Genomic DNA, 21,345 nt, shown 5'->3' with positions numbered 1-21,345 from the left:
TACACTTTGGGTGCAAAGGGAAGGGGAGGAATAAAATGGCACCTGGAAGGAGTGATGTCAAGAGAGGGCTTTTTTTTTTTTTAATTTTTTTTTTTTTCAACGTTTTATTTATTTTTGGGACAGAGAGAGAAACAGAGCATGAACGGGGGAGGGGCAGAGAGAGAGGGAGACACAGAATCGGAAACAGGCTCCAGGCTCTGAGCCATCAGCCCAGAGCCCAACGCGGGGCTCGAACTCACGGACCGCGAGATCGTGACCTGGCTGAAGTCGGACGCTTAACCGACTGCGCCACCCAGGCGCCCCAAGAGAGGGCTTTTTTAATGAATGTACTTTAATTTTCTATCTTCGTTTTCTCCCTTATCATATTTTTATTAATGAATAGATGGTATTTATATCATTTTCATAGGATACATTTGCAAATATTTTCAGATCTTTCGTTAAAGTAGTTGAAATAGGATTGCAACTTATCCTACCCAATTTCAAATATTTGGATATCATATTTGCCAGCATCCTCCTTTTTTTTTTTTTTAATTTTTTTTTTCAACGTTTATTTATTTTTGGGACAGAGAGAGACAGAGCATGAACGGGGGAGGGGCAGAGAGAGAGGGAGACACAGAATCGGAAACAGGCTCCAGGCTCTGAGCCATCAGCCCAGAGCCCGACGCGGGGCTCGAACTCACGGGCTGTGAGATCGTGACCTGGCTGAAGTCGGACGCTTAACCGACTGCGCCACCCAGGCGCCCCAGCATCCTCCTTTTTAATAATAGCTCTGAGATACACTTCACATACATACAATTCATTTGTATGTGTACACCATTTCAAGTATACACATCAGTGGTTTTTAGTATTTAGTATATTCAGCATTGTGTAACCATCACCAAAATCAATTTTAGAACATTTCCAGTACCCCAAAAAGAAACTTTGTACCCATTATCAGTCACTTAGAAGAGGGGTTTTTAATGTGGGAAAAATAATGTATATTTTTCTGCTGATGAGAAGAATCCAGTAGAGAGGGAAATTCATGACACAGGAGCTACAGAGAGAATTGCTGGGGCAAAGCGTCCTGAAATAGATAAAAAGGATGAGCTCTGGAGGGCAATCACTGACACACAGATTAGGTACGGTTTAAGGAGATGTGTGTGGGTGCCAGGTTGACGTGGCTAGCTTTACATGTCAACTTTGACGAAGCTATCCACCCAGTTACTGGATCAGACAATGACCTAGTGTTGCTATGAAGATATTTTGCAGGTGTTGTTAGCATCTATAATCAGGTGACTTTAAAGGATATTTTCTTCCATTTTGCGGGTGATTCTCACCTAAATAGCTAAAAGACTTCTAAAACAGGGGTGCCTGGGTGCCTCAGTTGGTTAAGCATCCAACTCTGGATCTCAGCTCAGGTTTTGATCTCAGGGTCGTAAATTCAAGCCCTACATGGAGCCTACTTAAAAAAAAAAAGAAAAGTCTTCTAACCAAGTTCAAGCTGGGTAAGGGGGCAGTTTTAACTTACAAATTCCATATTTTATTATTTTACTATTCTGTTCCTGTATACTATGAAAAGGAGACTATTCTTCTTTTAATTATACCCTAAAAAGATGTGATTGTTTATTTTCTTAACATTCTATTAATAAATAAAAGGAAAAGTTCTTTGAATATTATCCCTTTTGTACATTTGTACCCCTATAATCTATAGGGGGAGGGCTATTTAATCTAATCTGTCCTTTTATTTTTGAGAAGGTAAAACCTACGTTTTGTCCAGAATAGATTTCTCTATTATTACTGCCACCTTGACCGCACTGTTTACTCCAAGCTTTTCCAATTTGTCTACCAGCCTCAATACTAGATGGTATTCCACAGTGGATGAGTTTGCTTCCCTCTGCACCTTCCTGACCTTCAGACTATTCAAACTATACAGGCAAGGCTGACTTTGAGTAGGGATAATTATGGGTTCTCACAGAGAAGTGGGCCATTCTTGCTACCTAATGTCACAGGAAGGACAAGCTGGGCTCTCTTCAGTTTCCTGCTGTGCCCTCCAGACCCTGGGTCTGGCTCCCTGCTCAGGAAGGAAATGAGTGGTAGTGGAACCTAGTATCTTGGGAGATCAGCAGGTCTCTGCCCTCGTATATCCTGGAAACAATCATGCTGACCTAAACTTCTGCATGACAAATAATGAGCTCTTTCTCTAGCAATAAAATTTGATCTCTTCATTCAAATTGTTCTACCAAAATATATGCTAAATTAAAGCATGTGTGATCAGAACTGTTGCTACAATGGGGCTTCTCTCTCTGACAAGAGATTCTGTAAGGGGCCTTAAAGGTAAATGTTTCAAGTCCTTTCTTTCATCTCTTTTTTGACTATTCTGCATCTACATCTCTATACCCTTTTACAGTTAAGGCTAAAGACCTCAAGATGATTTGGTCTTCTCATTTGAGTTCTGGGGTTGGTAATCAGTCTATGGGAGATGTCCTGTAATGCACTCAGATTCTAAAGAATCCAACATAAGCAGAACTGGTGCGCAGCCAATAAACAGAAGTAAGGCTGCATGAATTGTTGTTGACTGGCATCTGATTGGTTGGTAGTTGGGCCATACAGGTTGTTAAATATTTTGAATATTGTCCCTGCATATGGGTCCTCATATGTAGAAGGTTGCACATGAATACAACTCTACTGTTTTGAAAGCTCCATGGAATCACATATTTGATAATAATAGTTCTGTGATTTTGCACAACATTGAAAATGCCACAGACTTTTGATAAATACAAATCAGCTAGTCAGGTGCAGTGTGTATTCATGAGGTACCATCATTGATTCCCAAGATCTCATTAAACATGATGAGTACTATTAATAGCATTATACTCATCAATGGTGCTGCCCTCTGTGTGCCCAGAGCCCCCGTGCTTCTAGAGCCAGATAGAAGGCAGTGCTCCATATCACACTCTGTAAATAGAGTGCCCAGAATCCTACCATGGTCTTCCTTGGGAGAACTCCATGCCACCCCAAGGGCACCCAAGGAGAAGTACTTATGAACATCAGTGATCCATATCTTTATAGAGTGTCACCTCAGCATCTAACTTGGACAGAATATTTGAACATCAGCTGGCAGTTACAGTACTGTCATTTGGATTTATATCTCAAGTGTACTTATACTTCATAAAGGGATCTGTTCCATTATCACAGATTTGTTTTATTGGGTTCCCTTTCTAGTTTTTTAGAAAAAAAAAAAAGCAAAGAGAATGGATAGAATGTGACTAATGTGGGTAATTATCGGTAATTATCTTTACAGTTCTCACCAATACAGTACTCTCGAATTCATTTTATCATTTTTCCTTTGGCTCTCTGGGAAACAAATCTCTTTGGAAATTTGAACGTATTGAAAATCTTTAGACTCGAACCAACCCTTTCTAAAGAGCAAGGACATCATTATGGCTTTTTCTCAAGCACAAAAAGAGGTGCTCAACTTTAATTATACAAAGCTTTTATTGATTTGGCTGACTTAATATCTTAGGCCTTGATTAACATTGGAAACTTATAATCATCACAATTCAGACTTGGGGAGATGGAAGAGAGCCAAAGAGGTTAGCTACCAAGGCTGGCCAGCTTTAGAAGAAGAGGATGCTCCCAAGGGACAGAAACATGCACTAAGACAGGGAGCTCAGTGGCTCTTGGTAGCAATTGAGAGTACTCAGGGTGCTTATTGATCATGTAAAATCAAAACAGATGTAAGGGGCGCCTAGGTGGCTCAGTTGGTTAAGTGTCCATCTCTTGATTTTGGCTCAGGTCATGATTTCACAGTTTGTGGAATTGAGCCCTGCATCCAGCTCTGCACTGTGCACGCAGAGCATGCTTGGAATTCTCTCTCCCTCTCTTTCGGTCCCTCCTCTGCTTGCAGTCTCTCTCTCTCAAAAGAAATAAACATTAAAAAAATGATGTAAATACTTAGATGTAAATACAAGAACTTCTTTCAAAGGCACACTGCAATAACATAATCAGAATGGTAACGATGCATTCATTTACCAGGTGCTACTAAAATCCTTCTCAGTGTCCCAAACAAATGTAGCCTATGGAGCCTCCGCGGAACCCACTTACAGCCTCCTACCCTCAGTTTGTCTGACTGGAAAGTCTGGGTTCTCCTTATTTTAGTTCCTATTTTACTTTCCTTAGAATGCCTGGCTTCTAGATTGCCATGGATATTCAGATATTATTGAATCAGCCACAAAGATTCTTCCCACTGTGATTTGTTACAAGTCCACGCCATGGGAAACAAGTGTAAGACGATAGTTAAACAAACAAACAAACAAACAAAACAAACCCTTGCAGACAACCACATCTTGCTATTATTTCCTTTTGTAACATAAGATTCTTGGCCTTACCCATCTGTGACAATGAAATAGGGTCACATATTTATACCCAAACGTACACCCTTTTGCTTGCAAAATGATGATGAAGTCCGGGCTTTTCCTAGGTTTCCCCTCTCCAAATACCCTCTAGGACTCCCAGGGTTGCTTATGCTTTTTAAAAAAAAAAAATTTTATTTTTGAGAGCACAGTCAGGGGAGGGACAGAGAGGGGGGCACAGAGGATCTGAATTGGGTTCTGCACTGACAGGACCGAGCCAGATATGGGGCTTGAACTCATGAACTGTGAGATCATGACCTAAGCCGAAGTCAGATGCTCAACCGAGTGAGCCATCCAGACGTCCCTGCTTATGCCTTTTGATGAATCAGTCCTTCCTGCCTGCTGCTGCCTGCTGGAAGAGTAAGATCTCGGAAATGCTGTTGAGATCTAACTCCACTGTCCTTTGATGTTGAGAAGTCCTGGTCTGTTTGCATTGGATGTTTCCAGCTCTGTGGCCCTGCCAAAGTCACTAAACCTGCTGCAGCCAAGTCCTCACAGTCCTACAAAGATGATCCCTGATTAGGAATCACCACCTGCTGATGGGCTTGAGCATAATTATTCAATTTAGAAAATCAAATAGGAAAATATATAAGGATGTTAACAGAAACTATGTCAGCTGTCTTCCCTCTTGACATATTTCTATACTAATATTCTCAAAAGCAGTCATTAGAGCAGCAAGAGGCAAATGTCATACGGATCTTTACAGTCTTGGTGGCTTTGTTCCATTCATGGCAAAGCTTTTCTCAATAAAATAGAAATTAAAATATACACTGGAAAGACAAATGTTATAACTGAAAATAATTTTAGGCATAGCATTGCCCTAAACTTCTAGTTTCACAGCCGAGAAAATAGTTAACTTGTCATGTCATATAGCTATGGTCCACATTTTGACCCCAGGTATGAAGATACCAGTTCAGAAACCATCTGCCCAAATCTCCAGCCAATGTTTTTTTTGGAGACAGAATTGAAGAGTCCTTCATGCTTGAGTTACCCCATTGTTAAACCAGCCTGGCTTTCCAGAATTCAGGTTTTGAAGTGGGATGGAGTGATGAAGGGCAGAGGTGGGCAGAGATATTCTGCTTCTTCTTTGGAAGGTTGATGGTGGTGCCTTAATTCTACTTTCTCAGAGTGAATGAAAACTTCCTCAAATTGGTTCTGCTTTTAGCAGTAATACCACCATGTTCATATGATGGTTGACAGTTGACAAGCATGTGCAAATGCATCCTTCCGCTTGATAATTACAACAAATTTGAGAGGTCAATCATATAGCTACCACTTATTTATAGAAAAGAATCTGGAGCTGAAGAAGGTGAACTGACTTGTTCAGTTTCCTTCAGATCTTAGACAATAGAGCTGGCCCCAAATTTGAATGTTCTAGTTCTGAGTGTGCTACTCCTTCCAGTGGAAAGAGACACATCTTTCTTGTTCATGCCCTATTTGCCCCTTGACTGCCAGTTTGATCTCAGATCAGCCGCTTCCGTTGTTCTGTATTGTACTACATGGGACATTCCCAGACTCCCTTGCCCCTTGGCTGCCTGGTGAGAGCAGTCAGTAAAGACACTAATAGGAGGGGAAGAAGAAGGGAGAAACCAGCATAATTCTCCACCTCTCTAAGCTTCCTGTGGAATCTCTGGGCATCTCTGGGTTGTGGCCTTCATGGCTCTGTCTCCTGTCAGACAACCCTTTCTTTTTTTAAATATTTATTAATTTTTGAGAGAGAGAGAGTGCACATGCATGCGAGAGTGAAGGAGGGGACAGAGGATCCAAAGCAGGCTCTGTGCTGACAACAGAGAGCCCCATGCAGGATTCGAACTCACGAACCCTGAGATCATGACCTGGACTGATGTCAGATGCTTAACTGACTGAGCCACCCAGACACCCCTGACAGCCCTTTCTTTATTGGAGCCAGATGCCCCTGGCCTTCTGGGCTTTGGCAATATTGCCCCATCCTGTTGAATCTCCAACCCCAGGAGAGGTAAATGATTTCCTGCTGTTCCTAGTTTCTGGGGTCCTTCATTGTACCCTGCTTATTTTCTCTGTCCTTCTATAATCTTTGCACTTGATTCCCTTCATCTGAAAGACCTACAGCGGATTCTAACTGATAAAATATGTGAGTTTAAATAAACTTCCTTAAAAAACTGCTCATAAAGGTAACTAGTACCCTCACTGGACAAGCCTTGGCCATGGAGGGAGTTTGTCAGACATTTTATGGGCACATATTTTTTGATCCTTGGCTTTAAAGAAACCACTTTAATAGTACCAATTTTGGTATCCTTGGTTATCTGAAACTACACAATATTTACCAAGGTGAAGTTTCCTTCCCCTTCCCTCCCTCCTCCCCGCCCCCACTCCATGTACACAGAGTGTTGGCTGGGTCTTTCTAGCTCAAAACCACACCTAGCAATAAGGGTGCAGATTCAGTCCGTTTTTCTTGGTAGAAATTTTATTCTGCCTCTATTATTCTAACTTTGACACTAACTTCAGATTTCTTTGAATCAGTGGTTCTCAAGCTGTAGAATGCATCAGAATCACTTGGAGGACTTACTAAATCAGAAGGCTAGGCCCCATCTTCAGAGCTTCTGATTCAGCATGTCTGGGACGGGGCCCAAGAATTTGCGTGTTTTTAACTTGATTTTTTTTATTGTGGTAAAATATATATAACAATATATATATATATTGATAATTTTACCCATTTTGAGCATACAATTAGGTGGCATTAAGAACTTTCATAATGTTATGCAGCCATCACCACTTTGATTTCCAAACTTGTTCACTATCCCTAACAGAAACTGTATATCTATTAAACAACAACTCCCCATATCCCACCCCCTCCCCCCTGGTGCTCTCTATTCTACTTTCTGTCTCTATGAATTTGCCTATTCTAGGAACCTCATACAAGTGGAATTATACAGTATTTGCCCTTTCGTGTATGGCTTATTTCATTAAGTGTAATGTGTTCAAGTTTCATCCATGTTATAGCATGTGTCAGAATGTCCCTCCTCTTTATGGCTGAATAATATTCCATGGTAGGTATATGCCACGTTTAATTTAATCCATTCATCTGTTGATGGACATTTGTGTCATTTCTGCCTTTTGGCTATTGTCAGTAATGCTACTAAGAACATTGGCATTTAAGTATCTATTTGATTTTCTGCTCTCAATTCTTTTAGATAGTTCCATAGAAATAGAATTGCTGGACATTTGGTAATTCCATTTAACTTGTCAAGAGGCCATATCAATTTTCCACAGTGGCTGCCCCATTTTGCATCCTTACCAGCAATGCACAGGGTTCTAATTTCTCCACATTGTTGCCAATACTTGCTATTTTCCTTTTTTTTAAAAAAAATGTTTATTTATTTAGAGATAGAGAGAGGGAGAGTGTATGAGCAGAGGAGGAGGAAAGAGAGAGAGAATCCCAAGCAGGCTCTGTGCTGTCAACACAGAGCCCGATGCAGGTCTTGATCCCACTAACCTTGAGATCATGACCGGAGCCAAAATCAAGAGTCGGCTTAACCCACTGAGCCACCTAGGTACTGCACTATTTTCCTTAAAAAAAAAATTCCATTCTAATGGGTGCAAAGTGGTATCTCACTGTGGTTTTGATGTGCATTTCCCTAATGGCTAGTGCTCTGTGGGTCTCACCCCTGTTCTGGTAGTGCCCTCCATCAGTAATGCCTGCAGCACTCATCTGGGCACATATCACTTGTAGGAAGCTCCACAGACATGTCCCTCTCTGGGGCCTCTACTTATTGCGGGGGGTGGTGGTGGTGGCTCTTGTGGTTCTTTCTTATTATGATCACAGGACACACTTGAGCAAAAACCATCAGGGAAACTTGAGGAACAGTATTTGTTGCTGACAAGTCCTGGAGGATACATGGCAAGCCCTGAGGGCTACCAGCAAGCTTGCAGGTAAGAGCAGAGAGAAGGAACACAGATCTGGGTCTGCCTTTATTCACGTGGAGAGCTTGGGTGCCTAAGGGTTTCTTGGGTTCACTCTCTATCGGCAAATTTAAAACATAAGATCAGGAGTTAAAGCATGGGAAGGGAGAAGCATGGGTCACTCAAGTGGTCAGTTATCTAGGTTGCCCAGGGCTTTCTAAAAGGGGAACTTCATGGAATGTGCACCCTAGTTCCATATTTGGTTGGTTTGCTAGTAGCTGCATCCTACAGCTGGGAGTATGTTTATTTCAGATGGGTGTCTTTTCAAGTGGGTGCCTCAACAGTCAAGGCCTAATGTCAGGTACTTACACTCCTGCTAGCGATGTTGAATATGTTTTCATGCGCTTCTTGGCAATACTATATATATATATATATATATATATATAGAGAGAGAGAGAGAGAGAGAGAGAGAGAGAGAGAGAGAGAGTATATATGTATATAGTATCTATATGTACTATATATATATGTACTATATATATGTTATATATATAGTACATATATATGTTATATATATAGTACATATATATATGTTATATATATAGTACATATATATGCAATATGTAGAAATATTTTATATATAACATATAAAATATATGTATATATTTTTTTTTTTTGAGAAATGTCTCTGCAAATCCTACACCCCTTTTTGAATTGGGTTGTTCAGTTTTGTTGTTGTTGTTGGATAATTTGCATTTTAAACAAGTTTCCAGGTGATGCTGATCTGAGAACCACAGGGTGAGAATCACCGGTTTTTTTTTTTTTTTCCCCTTCTAAAACTTTTATTTGTATGAACAGTTCCTAGCTCTTAGTTTATCTTAGAGCTTTTAAAACAGTAGAGACCTTATATATTTAAGTTTGAAAAAAGTTTCTGCTATTAATCAGAAATAATCCTTTCTACTTCTTTCTGGCTTACCCCTTGGAGTAAGCCAAAAATAAAACCATATTGTACATTTCCTGACAGAGAGATGAGAAAACAACAGACACAAGTCCTGAATTCTAGAGTTGAGAGAATCACCGTTTTAGATGAGATTGTATACGTCAAGTGATTAAGTGCCAACCTTGTTCATGATATGGAAGTTGGATAAAATTTGCGCGGTGTGTGGTTTTAATCACTTCTTAGGAATCAGACTTTTGATAATTCATCTCCTGTGGATATTCTGGGATTTTGATATATTATCTCGTTCCCCATGCAGCAACAATGGAAATCGAGGCAAACCTGAAATTGAAAAATCCCAGTACTATATCACCTAACACCATCAAACCCCCAGACATTATATCTGGATGTGTTACATCCAGATATACACTGGGAATGTATACCTGGGAATACACATCTTACTGGGAATACACATCTTACTAAAGCTGGACAGGATGTTACTACTGACCTGAACATTTAGGAAACTCTTGTTTATATATCAGCATGAAGCCTCAAAACTCCTAACCAGTAGGAGTCATTTCATAAATGCGGCTTTTTTAAAGAAAGAATAATTCAAGGAGCCTGGGTGGCTCTGTCGGTTAAGTGTCCGACTCTTGATTTTGACTCAGATCACAATCTCACAGTTCATGAGATGGAGCCCTGTGGTGGGTTCTGCTCTGACAGCACAGAGTCTGCTTGGGGTTCTCTCTGTCCTTCCTCCTCCTCCTTCTCTCCCTCTCTCTCTCTCTCTTAAAAATAAATAAATAAACTTTAAAGAAAGAATAATTATCTTAAAGAACTCTTGCTTATTAGACTGAGTTGGCAGAATTATCACTGGCCATGTGAATATGTAATTACCATGATTTATTTGTCAAGTACTGAACATAGGTAAATTTCCTATACTTTTATTGAATTTGAGAAGTTAATTAGTATGACTATTAAGCAAAACCCAGAGATCATTACATATGAAATATTTCTCTGTAATTCTAATAAACTGATTTCAAAACCTATTAGGCTTGAAATTTCATTCAATAATCCGCAAACATTTTTCTCTTTGGTTAATGGATCTCTGTACTTATCCTTCTCACTAGAAATATTCTAGGACTATTTAAAAGGTTTATAACAGTTCTTGCTGGACATACATAATTAAGTTTATTTTCTGTGAAAATCTGTGGAAATGTCCCTTGGAATTAATGGAAAAGTATAATTTGTCTTATTATTGTTACTTAGTATTTATGCAGCACTTCATATTTCTAAAGTACTATATAATCACTAGTTCCTCTTCAGCAATTTTTATGTCATTCATTATAATGTCCCTTTGATATAATATGTGATTTACTTGTGTCATGCTTTTTTGATATATTTCAAGAAAAGAGTGGAATAAGATGGGCTCTTGTAATACCCTGTGTTGGGGGTCCCCAAGATCCCCCCAGGTTGGATGTTTCACTAGGAAGACCCACAAGATTCAACATCTAGTCACACCAACAGTTATGATTTACTACAGCAAAAGGAATCAGAGCCCAATTAGCCAAAGGAAAAGGCACTTGGGATGAAGTCTGTGGGAGACCAGATGCAGGTGTCCAAAGGTCCAGTGGTTTTGTGTAGGGTGCAGTCAATTCCTCCAACAGCAAGTTGTGACAACATTTTACCAAGGAAGCTCATTAGAGACTTATCGCCTAAGGTGTTTATTGAGAGCTGATCACAGGGGCAAACTTTGCCTGGCATGTGCCATATATCCAGACTTCCAGAAGGAAAGTAGGTGTTCAGCATTTTGATGATTAATTTTATTTGTCAACTCGACTAGGCCATAGTGCCCAGATATTCGGTCACACATTATTCTGATGTTTCTGTGAGGGTGTTTGGGATGGGATTGACATTTAAATTGGTGGGCTTTGAATAAAGCAGACTATTCCTTGTAATGTTGGTGGGCCTTGTCTAATGAGTTGAAGCCAGAATGGAACAAAAGATTGGCCTTTCCTAAGCACAAAGAGATTCTCCCAGCAGAGAGCCTTTGGACTTGAATTGCAACATTGGCTGTCCCTGGATCTCACCTTTAATGGTCCACCCTGCAGACCTGCAGAGTTTGGACTTGCCACCTTCCATAATCATCTGAGCCAATTCCTTAACATAAATCTCTTTCTTTTCTCTCTTTCCATCTCTCTCACATATATATCATATATATCATCTATCTATCTATCTATCTATCTATCTATCTCCTATTGCTTCTGTTTCTCTGTAGAACCCTGGCTAATACAAGTATAAGGCATATGGTTTGTACAGTTTAGACAAAGTGAGCCACTCTGATCACTTTGATGGGGGGACACTCCTGAAAAATAAATTTCCAGATGCCAGCCAAGGGCAAGTCTTGCAGCAGGCCTTTCTAAGGATGGGAGTGTAAGCCTACTGGGTTAACTTTTCTCATATACCCCATCTCATACGCTATATATAGAAAGATAAGGTAGGAGGGTGGTTCTTGTCTCTTTGCTTGATCCTTGTGCATGTATACCTTGTTTAAAAACTTGGGCGGGGGGGGGGGGATCTCTTGTGTCCACAGAACTGGAGGAATATTTTTGTTACATATAAAACCATAAACCAGTGAAAGCATCCCCTATACTTCTGTTCTTGTTATTGTTTAGTATTTTCAATCTGTCTTAACATCACTGAATTATCCAAGTAAAGAAGTTAGTATCAAAAAAGGTAAAACCACCTTGGTAGCCTTCAGATCTGGCTTGCTTGCAGTTTCTGTCCTGTGATTTTTCAACAGAGAACATAACTTTTCTTTTAACTTCACAGGAAATTCTATGCTCCGATGTGCCCGGAGATATGAAGCATGACAAGAACTACCACCCAAGCAGTTGTCAGAATGAAAAGGCTTTGACAGCAGCTCCTCCAGGGGCTTGCCCTTCTCCCGCAAGCCATCAACAATGAAGATGCTCTTGGGATGGAAGGATGGTGACTTTCCAGGCAGAAACTGTTTTCAGAATCTGTACTTGTTTACTCAAAGGTCTGTAAAGAAGCAGACATGGCCAGGCAGGGGCCACACACACGTTCTAATGCTTTTGCCATCTCAAACTTTCATTTTCTTGTCTCAACATTTTGACAAGGTCTTAACTAGTCTCCTGTGTCTTCTCTCCCCATTTTCAAGTTATTTCATATGTTGCCGTAAGAATTTTTCTATAAACACAAATCTGGTCATATTGCCTCACTCAGTCCCCACTCACTATGTCTGGTCTACTGAATAAATCCTCAAGCCCTTGGCATTGCACTAAGAGAATGTCATAGTGTGGCCTGAATTTACCCTCCCAGCCATACTTCTAGTCACCTCCTCATCAAGGGTGGGTCAGTCATTTCCCTTTGACCCCTAAATCTAGGAATCCGTAAGACTGTAAAACTGTATGATTTTGTAAGACCCACTGTCAGTAAAGTACATACTTTTCAACTAAACTTAGTACTGAAATACACAAATGAGTACATATTCCTTAATTGCGTAGCTTGATCGATTTTCAAAATGAACATACCGCTGTCACCGTCACCCAAATCAAGAAATAGACTGTCACCAGGACTGCCTGTAAGTCTCTCCAGACCCTCTCTTGCTCATTCCCTGTCCCCTGCCTTCTATCACCTGTGATTGTTTTTTCCTGTTTTACAACCCTGTAGAAATGGAATCGTACAGGAGGAACTCTTTTGTACCTAGCTTCTTTTCCTCAATAGTTCGTAAGGTTTATCTGTATCAATGTAACAATTGTTGGTTGTTCTCATTGCTGTCTGGTGTTCCAATTTATTCATTTTATTTTTTAAGTTTATTTATTTCTGAGAGAGTGAGAGAGAGCGAGGGGCAGAGAGACAGGGAGAGAGAGAATCCCAAGCAGGCTCGGGGCCGTCAGCACAGAGTCCGATGCAGGGCTTGAACTCATGAACTGTGAGATCATGACCTTAGCTGAGATCAAGAGTCAAATGCTTAACCAACTGAGCCACCCAGGCGTTCCCTTTACCCATTTTATTTTGACAGACATTAAGGTGTTCTCATTATTTGCCTACTTAGCGTAGTGCTGCTCAAAACATTCTTGTATTTTCAGTACTTGTGTTTCAGTAACTATGTGTATGCATGACTATAGGATATATACGTAGGAGTAAAATTATCGGGCCATTGGGTACGAATGTCCCTAGCTTTAGTAGATACTACCAAGAAATTTACTAAAATAGTTGTGCCAATTATATTCCCAGCGGCAGTGAATGAGTGTTCCTTCACACCAACATACGGTTCTTTTCCATTTTAATTTCGGTGGATGTGTAGTGATATCTCATTGTGGTTTTAATTTATGTTCCCTTAGTGACAACTGATGTTGAGAAACTTCTCATGTTTATTGGTGGTTTTGATTTTTTTCTTTTGTGAAGTGTTCATTCAAGTCCTTTGCTCATTTTGTTTCTCTATTGATTTTAGGCCGTTTCGATCTACGAAAAGTTACATATCCTAAGTATGGGAAATTTTGTACACATACACAGTTATCCCATTCTGTGTCTTGCCTTTTCACTCTCAGTGTATTTTTTATTTTTTTTTATTTATTTTTTTAAAAAATTTTTTTTTCAACGTTTATTTATTTTTGGGACAGAGAGAGACAGAGCATGAACGGGGGAGGGGCAGAGAGAGAGGGAGACACAGAATCGGAAACAGGCTCCAGGCTCTGAGCCATCAGCCCAGAGCCTGACGCGGGGCTCGAACTCACGGACCGCGAGATCTTGACCTGGCTGAAGTCGGACGCTTAACCGACTGCGCCACCCAGGCGCCCCATCTCAGTGTATTTTTTAATGGATACAAGTTCTTAATCTTAATGAAGTCTCATAGGTTCATTTTTTCCCTTTATGGTCAGTGCTTTGGTGTCCTGTTGAGAAATCTGCTTGCTCTAAATTATCAAGATATTCTCCCATCTAGTGGCATTATTGTTTTGTCTTTTATATCTAAATCTGAAATCTTCTAGACTTCATTTTTGCTTATGATGTGAGACAGGAATGTGGCTTTTCCATATGGATATTCATTTGACCCAATTTACCAAAAAGTCCACTGTTTCTCCTTTGCACTGCAAAGTCACTTTTTTATTTTATTTTAATTTTTAACGTTTACTTATTTTTGGGAGAGGGCAAGCGGGGGAGGGGCAGAAAGACAGGGAGACACAGAATCCGGCTCCAGGCTCTGAGCTGTCAGCCCAGAGCTGACATGGGGCTCGAACCACAAACTGTGAGAACATGACCTGAGCTGAAGTCGGGCACTTAACTGACTGAGCCACCCAGGAGCCCCCAAAGTCACCTTTTCATAAGTCAGATAGCTGCATTTGTTTTGAGTCTATTTCTGGATTCTCTGTTCAGTTCCATCAGTCTGTTTACCTGTCCTGTACCAACACCACATTGTCTTAATTACTGTGGCTTTATAGCATGTTGTGACATTTGGTACTGCAGGTCCTTCAGTTTTGTTCTTCAAAGTTGTCCTGGCTATTCCACATTATTTGCATTATCATATAAACTTTAGAATCAGTTTGTCAATTTTCACGAAAATGAACCTGGGATTTTGATTGGTATTTCATTGGATCTATATTTTGTTGTTGTTGTTTATTTGTTTTGTTTTGTTTTTGGGAGAGAGAGAGGGCACAACTGAATGAGGGGCAGAAAGAGAGGGAGAGAGAGAGAATCCCATGAGGGGCAGAGAGAGACAAGTGGGGCTCACCCAAACCGGGGCTTGAACTCACCCCATGCGGGACTTGAACTCACAAAATGTGAGGTCATGACCTGAGCCGAAGTCAGATTCTTAACCCACTGAGCCACCCAGGCGCCCCTGGATCTATATATCTATTTGTGGGAGAATTTACATTTTATAATATCAAAATTTCCAGCTGGTGCATATGGTTCGTTCATTTATTTGAGACTGCTTTAACTTTTGTAAAAATGCTTTATAGTTTATTGTGAAGAGGTCTAGGCTAACACATTGCTTGGGATATTAACATCTATGCTCATGAGAGATATTACTCTATAATTTTCCTTTCCTGTAATGTCGCTGTTAGGTTATGTTAGCCCCATAAAACGAGTTAAGAAGTGTTTCTATTCTTATATTCTGTGGAATAGTTTGTTAAGACTGGTGTTATCCCATCCTTCAGTATGTTTAGATGAATTTACTAGTGGGGCCATCTAACACTGGCAGTTTCTTTGTAAAAGAGGTTTTGCTTTTTTTTTTTTTTAAGTTTATTTATTTATTTCAAGAGGGAGAGCATGCACACGAACAGGGGAGGGGCAGAGAAGGGGGAGAGAGAAAATCCCAAGCAGGCTCCACGCTGTCAGCTCAGAGCCCAACTGAGGGCCCGAACTCATGAACCTTGGAACATGAACTGAGCCAAAATGAGGATTCGGACACTTAACCAACTGAGCCACCCAGGCACCCTGTATAAAAGTTTTAAATTGCAGATTCAATTTCTTCAATAGATACATGTTTGAATTTTTAAATGTAATTTTCTGTCAGTGTATTAAATTGTGTTTTCCTTTGGATGTGTACATTTAGTTTAAATTGTCAATTTGTTGACATAATGCTGTTCATAATCTCATCAGCTTTTTCACATGTTTAATCTACAGTGGTGTCCTTTTTTTATTTCCAATATTCGCAATTTGTGTCTTATCTATTTTTATTATCAGTTATGCTAAATATCTATCACCTTTAGACATTTGAAAGACATTTGTCTTTCAAAGAACCAATTTTTGACATTGTTGATTTTCTTTGCTTTATAGTTTTGATTTCTTTAATCTCTCCTCTTTGTTATTTCATTTCTTCTTCATTATTTGGATTTAACTCACTGTGTTTTAAAAAATTGTGATGGGGGCGCCTGGTTGAGCATCCGACTTTGGCTCAGGTCATGATCTCACGGCTCGTGAATTCAAGCCCCGCGTCGGGCTCTGTGCTGACAGCTCGGAGCCTGGAGCCTGCTTTGGATTCTGTGTCTCCCTCTCTCTCTGCCCCTCCCCCGCTCATGCTCTGTCTCTCAAAAATAAACGTTCAAAAAAAATTTTTTTTTAATTGCTGGTGATGGATACTAGCAATATATGCATTTAAAACACTTTTTTATATGATCATGTGATACCATTCAGCTTTTTCCCCATTCTATTAAAAAAAAATTTTTTTAATGTTTATTTATTTTTGATTGAGAGAGAGAGAGAGAGAGAGAGAGACAGAGCACAAGCCAGGGAGGGACAGAGAGACAGGGAGACAAAGAATCCAAAGCAGGCTCCAGGCTCCAAGCTGTCAGCCCAGAGCCTGACACAAGGCTTGAACTCAAGAACTGTGAGATCATGATCTGAGCCAAAGTAGGCCGCTTAACCAACTGAGCCACCCAGGCACTCTCCCCATTCTGTCTTGTGTGACTAAAAACATGTGTTTTCCAAGAAAGGTCCTCTAACACACTAGGGATATAGTTTGTTAATATGAAAATCTTAGTTTTCTAGAAAGCAACTTGTATGGTGTAGAGCTATGGCCATAATTATAACTGTTAATATAAGAATTCCAAATGTTGCCTAGTGGTCTGGATGATAGGGATCTTCTTTTACACACTCAAGCTTTTACGTAGTAGGAAGTGACTTAGCACCAGAAAGAACTGAATGCTGGGCGGTGTCCTTGGACAGTATGTCATCTTTCATCTACGTTTGAGATGGGTCTATTAGTAGGACTGTATTAGTTTCCTATACCTGCCATGACTAAGTACCAGCAACTGGATGGCTTAACAGAAATTTATTGCCTCACAGCCCTGGAGGCTTGAAGTCTGAGATCCAAGTATGGACAGGACAGCACTTCCATTGAAACCTTAGGGGAAAGCATCCTACCTTGCCTCTTCCTAGCTTCTGGCAGTTTGCCGGAAATCTTGGGTGATCCCCAATTTACAGATGCATCACTCCAATCTTCCACCTTCGCAAGGCCATCTTCCCTCTTTGTATGTCTCTCTCTGTATTCAACTTTACCCTCTTTAAGGACACAGGTCCTATTTGTATAATATAGCATTATATTGTATAATAGGATTGTATAATAGTCCTACTTTGTTAGGGTCTACCCTTATGACCTCATTTTAAATTGATTAGCTCTGCAAAGACCCCATTTCTAAGTAAGGTCATATCCTGAGGTACTAGGGGTTAGGACTCCCAACATGGCTTTTTGGAGGGATATAACTGAACCCACAAAAAAGACAATGTCAGTGCTTGTTGAGAAGGCTCCACAGATGGCCAAATGGAAAGCCAGACAATGGAGAGGGGAAGGACAAACATCCCATAGACAGGCAGCTAGAACACTCTCCTCGCATATGGAGACATATCATTTCCATGACTGACATGTTGCACCACAGATTCACCAGCCTTCTTGGGCAATACGATTTCCAACATGTGACCATACTTGCTTTAGTCCTCAGAGTGAACATCTGATCACTGTAGCTCCCATATGCACAAAATAATTTGGTCCTGGTGTTCGGATGTATCACTGATGGGAAACCTGGCTCAGCATTGTGAGGCCAAATTGCACAAACTGCTTTCAAACCGATACATGTTAACCTAAATCCCTATTTTCAAGGTGGCAGTAACCTTAGGAGAAAAGCAGTTGTTTAGAACCCGGTCAGCAGCTGATGCATGTACTTCTAGATTCCATTGGCGCTTCTCTGTGGCACCTGTTAACCTTTCAGAAATTTAGTACCTACTCTGCTCCTGTGATTGTCACTTTCTGCAATGTTTCTTTCTCAACCATACCTTAGCTGGATCACCCTCTATATAGCATCGATAGATTTTTAAGACCAGAAAGCAGCCGGACCAATGAACCACTAAAAATAGCTACATTCATGGATCAATTAAATCCAGCTTGACATCCTTAGTGCATCTGTAATGCGATAATAATGATGATCTACCTCCTAGCGATGTTGTGAGGAATAACCAATGAATGATTGCAAAGCACCCTGAAAATAGAAAGGGCCCGATAAAAGCTTGTAATTATTAACGGTAATCATTTGCAAGTGACCTAGAAATTACTAAGTTATAGCATTCATTTTGTCGTGCGTTCTTTTTGCGTAACGTTTGGATTTCCAGCCCCAGGCTCTGTGTTGAAAGAGATTATAAGCTGCCACACGCTGCAGCCCTTGGGAGCCTTCTAAGGAAAAACTTAAAAGCAATCTATCCCTGTAGAGTATACAGGGTATACTGTATATCCTCGTATCTCTGGCCTTTAAAATTTGCCTTTCTTCCCTGTAGTTGAAATTAGAGATAAATTCTTGATAGTCATTCATTGATCCGACTGTTACTTAATGAGCATCACAGACACAGACGTGGGTTCTGAGGACACAAGGCAGAAAAATAGACATAGTACCTATTCTCTTGGAGTTTTTGGTCTGTGTAGATAAAATTAAAATAAGTGAGGTGGCGATAGCAGAGGATGCTAGGAAGGGGCAAATACCCGGCCAGCCCATCCCCAGGAGCGGGAACGTACAGGCAGGGACTGGATCGAAAGCATATTGTTCGGGTGGAACATCACGCATCGCCCTGGAGGGTCATCCTGCCCCACTTCTACCCTGCTTTCGCAGAAGAACTGTGACTATGGGTCATCTGCCCCACCGCCTTATTTCTCCGGGTAATCATTCATCAACGTCTTTTGTCTTCCCTCTTTTTAAAAAGCTCAACAGGAGAGGCAGCTCTTTTACCAAACCAGGCAGGACTTACTCTATCTCCTCAGCTATCTAGGGGCCAGACTGAGTTAACTGGTAACTGGGCACCAGACAAATGTGCGATACTCCCTTAGGTTTCCATGTCTGCTGGACCTGGAACGTTCTCTGTGAAGAAGATAGAACCCCTCCAGTTGGTTCGACTTTATTGCAAAACTAACAGTGGCCCGAGTTAGAGGGCCCCACTGGTGGCCCTAGTGGTCCTAGCCAGGGCTTTGGGTTATCAGTCCCGCTCTCCTCACCACGTCCGCATCCCTGGTTTCTCCTCCTTCCTGTGTCTTGGTGTTGAAGGTCCTAACTCATCTCCCAGTTCCTTGGAGGCACGTCCTTATTTTCCCTGCATTTTCTGACCAGTGGATATTCCATCTTGCATCCTGGACCTTCTTTGTGATTAAAGAGTCCCTCAACACCACATGTCCTGGTGACAGAGTCCTGAGCCACAGGCTTTTTCTTCTAATGGTTGCCATTCCACACCTGGGAGCTCAGGTGTGGCTTTTTCTGTCCCTTCCCGACACAACCCTGGACCTGGACTTGTTTTAAATGGTGTGTTAGTGGTACTTGAATCTGGCTTATTCACTCCTTCTTTTCCTTCCTGCCTTCTGCAAATATTTTGAATCCCTTCTCTGATCTCAGCACAGTGCTTGACCCTGGGGACACAAAGGTTTTAATAGCATTCAGATGCCTATGCAGCTGTCTCTAGAATCACCAGACATGAGCTGGATCCCTGGTGGGGACCCACACTGCTTCACAACTTGTGAGGTGAAGTGCACCTAAAGATAAGGTCAGGGAAGGCCAGGGTTTGAAGCCACACTTCAAAAAGTGGCTGCTCCCTGTGTACTTACCAGAGCAGCTGACCACTGGCTCTGACCAGGTAGGATCTCTCTGTTCTGACTTTGGACTCATTCAGCTTCCTCTCAGCTCTGCTTAGCAATCGGCCGTCTCCTCTGAGCACAGTCTGACCCAACCAGTAGCTATTTTTTTCTGCTCAGCACACCCTGTAATTCTTGTAATTGTTCCTAGCTTCTGTAATGGGCTTTGACTGTAACCATGAACGTTTCTTCTGCGTCTGATTTTCCCAAGACCCCAGAAGGAAGTATTTGACTCTCCAATTTCTTGCATTTGACCTCTTGGATCAGTTTTAGAAGCTCAGTCAAGTATGTGGGTCCTACCACCCTGAGATGCAGATCTTACTGCCTGGATTTCTTTTTCACTAGCTGGACCCATCCGGCTGCCCCCAAAGCGTGGTTTTAGCCCAGAGGCGAGAGCACAACCATTGCTTGCTTGCGGGTTGCAGGAAGAAGCAGAAAGGATGTACTCTGGGCTCTTGGTTTGGAATCTGGCTCCACCACCTACTTGGTTGTGTGATTTGGGGCAATTGACTTAACATCCACAAACCTCAAATTCTACTCTATAATTAAGGGGGATAAAATCCATTTCAGCAGGCTGTCATGAATATTACATAAGACAGTAAGTGGAAAGTACTAGCACGAGGTCTGGCATTGAGTAGGTGCTCACAGATGCTGGTTCCTTCATAATGTTTAGAGTGCTGCTTCAAATCTGCGATATCGGCTTGACTTCTCAAATCTCCGTAAGGTCTGCACTTTGTCCACTTCAGATCGCACGTTGCTATTATCACCGGTAAATGCATTCCTAAACTGGAGACAGGGAAAGAGAGACGACAGATTAAACTCAACCAAGATTAGCAAACCCAGGGAAAGAGTGTGGCTTTTATATGTCCTTAAATGCCTGTCACTCAGAACAATGTCACCTGATAGTAAAAATGGTAAATATCTGTGAATCCCCAGCACAGAATAGAATGCTCTCTCTTAATACTTACAGAAATCAGAAATCAACCTCTGGGTCTAGGTCAGGTGCGTCCCTCAGTGCCTATTTTCTAAACTCCAAGATTTGGAGAGCATCATAATTTTTTTTTAAGTGATTGCTCAGGGAGGCTTCATAAGGCTATAGTTTAGTACAATTATGAGGTTAGATTCTAGGGCTGCTAACCTGGCAGTCCTGTGACCCCCCAAGGACAAATTAATTTAAAGTGAATGAAGAAGAACTACAATTATTACCTTTTGGAGAGCCAAGGAGTGCTTGTTAGGAACAAAGTGTGCAATCAAATGCTGATGATGGTTCTGCAGGCTGAGCATTTCTGAATACTTTAGGTACACAAATTGCTTTTGGTTCGTGTAACTCTGTTTCGACGTGAAATTTGCTCCTCAGGGGAAGCGGAAAAGAAAAATTTAAGTCTTCTCTTGGGGTCCACCGTTCAGGGAAAAATGGCACCGTTTCCATATAATGAGGCATCAGGTGGGAGGCAGTCCTGGTTCTGTCCCAAGTATTCCTCTCTGTTTTGTTATTCCACATCAGAGATAGCACA

This window comes from Leopardus geoffroyi, chromosome B1 (assembly GCF_018350155.1).
Source record: "Leopardus geoffroyi isolate Oge1 chromosome B1, O.geoffroyi_Oge1_pat1.0, whole genome shotgun sequence".
Classification (NCBI taxonomy): Eukaryota; Metazoa; Chordata; class Mammalia; order Carnivora; family Felidae; genus Leopardus; species Leopardus geoffroyi.
The sequence above is the reverse complement of the archived record's forward strand: the minus strand, read 5'-3'. Positions refer to the sequence as shown.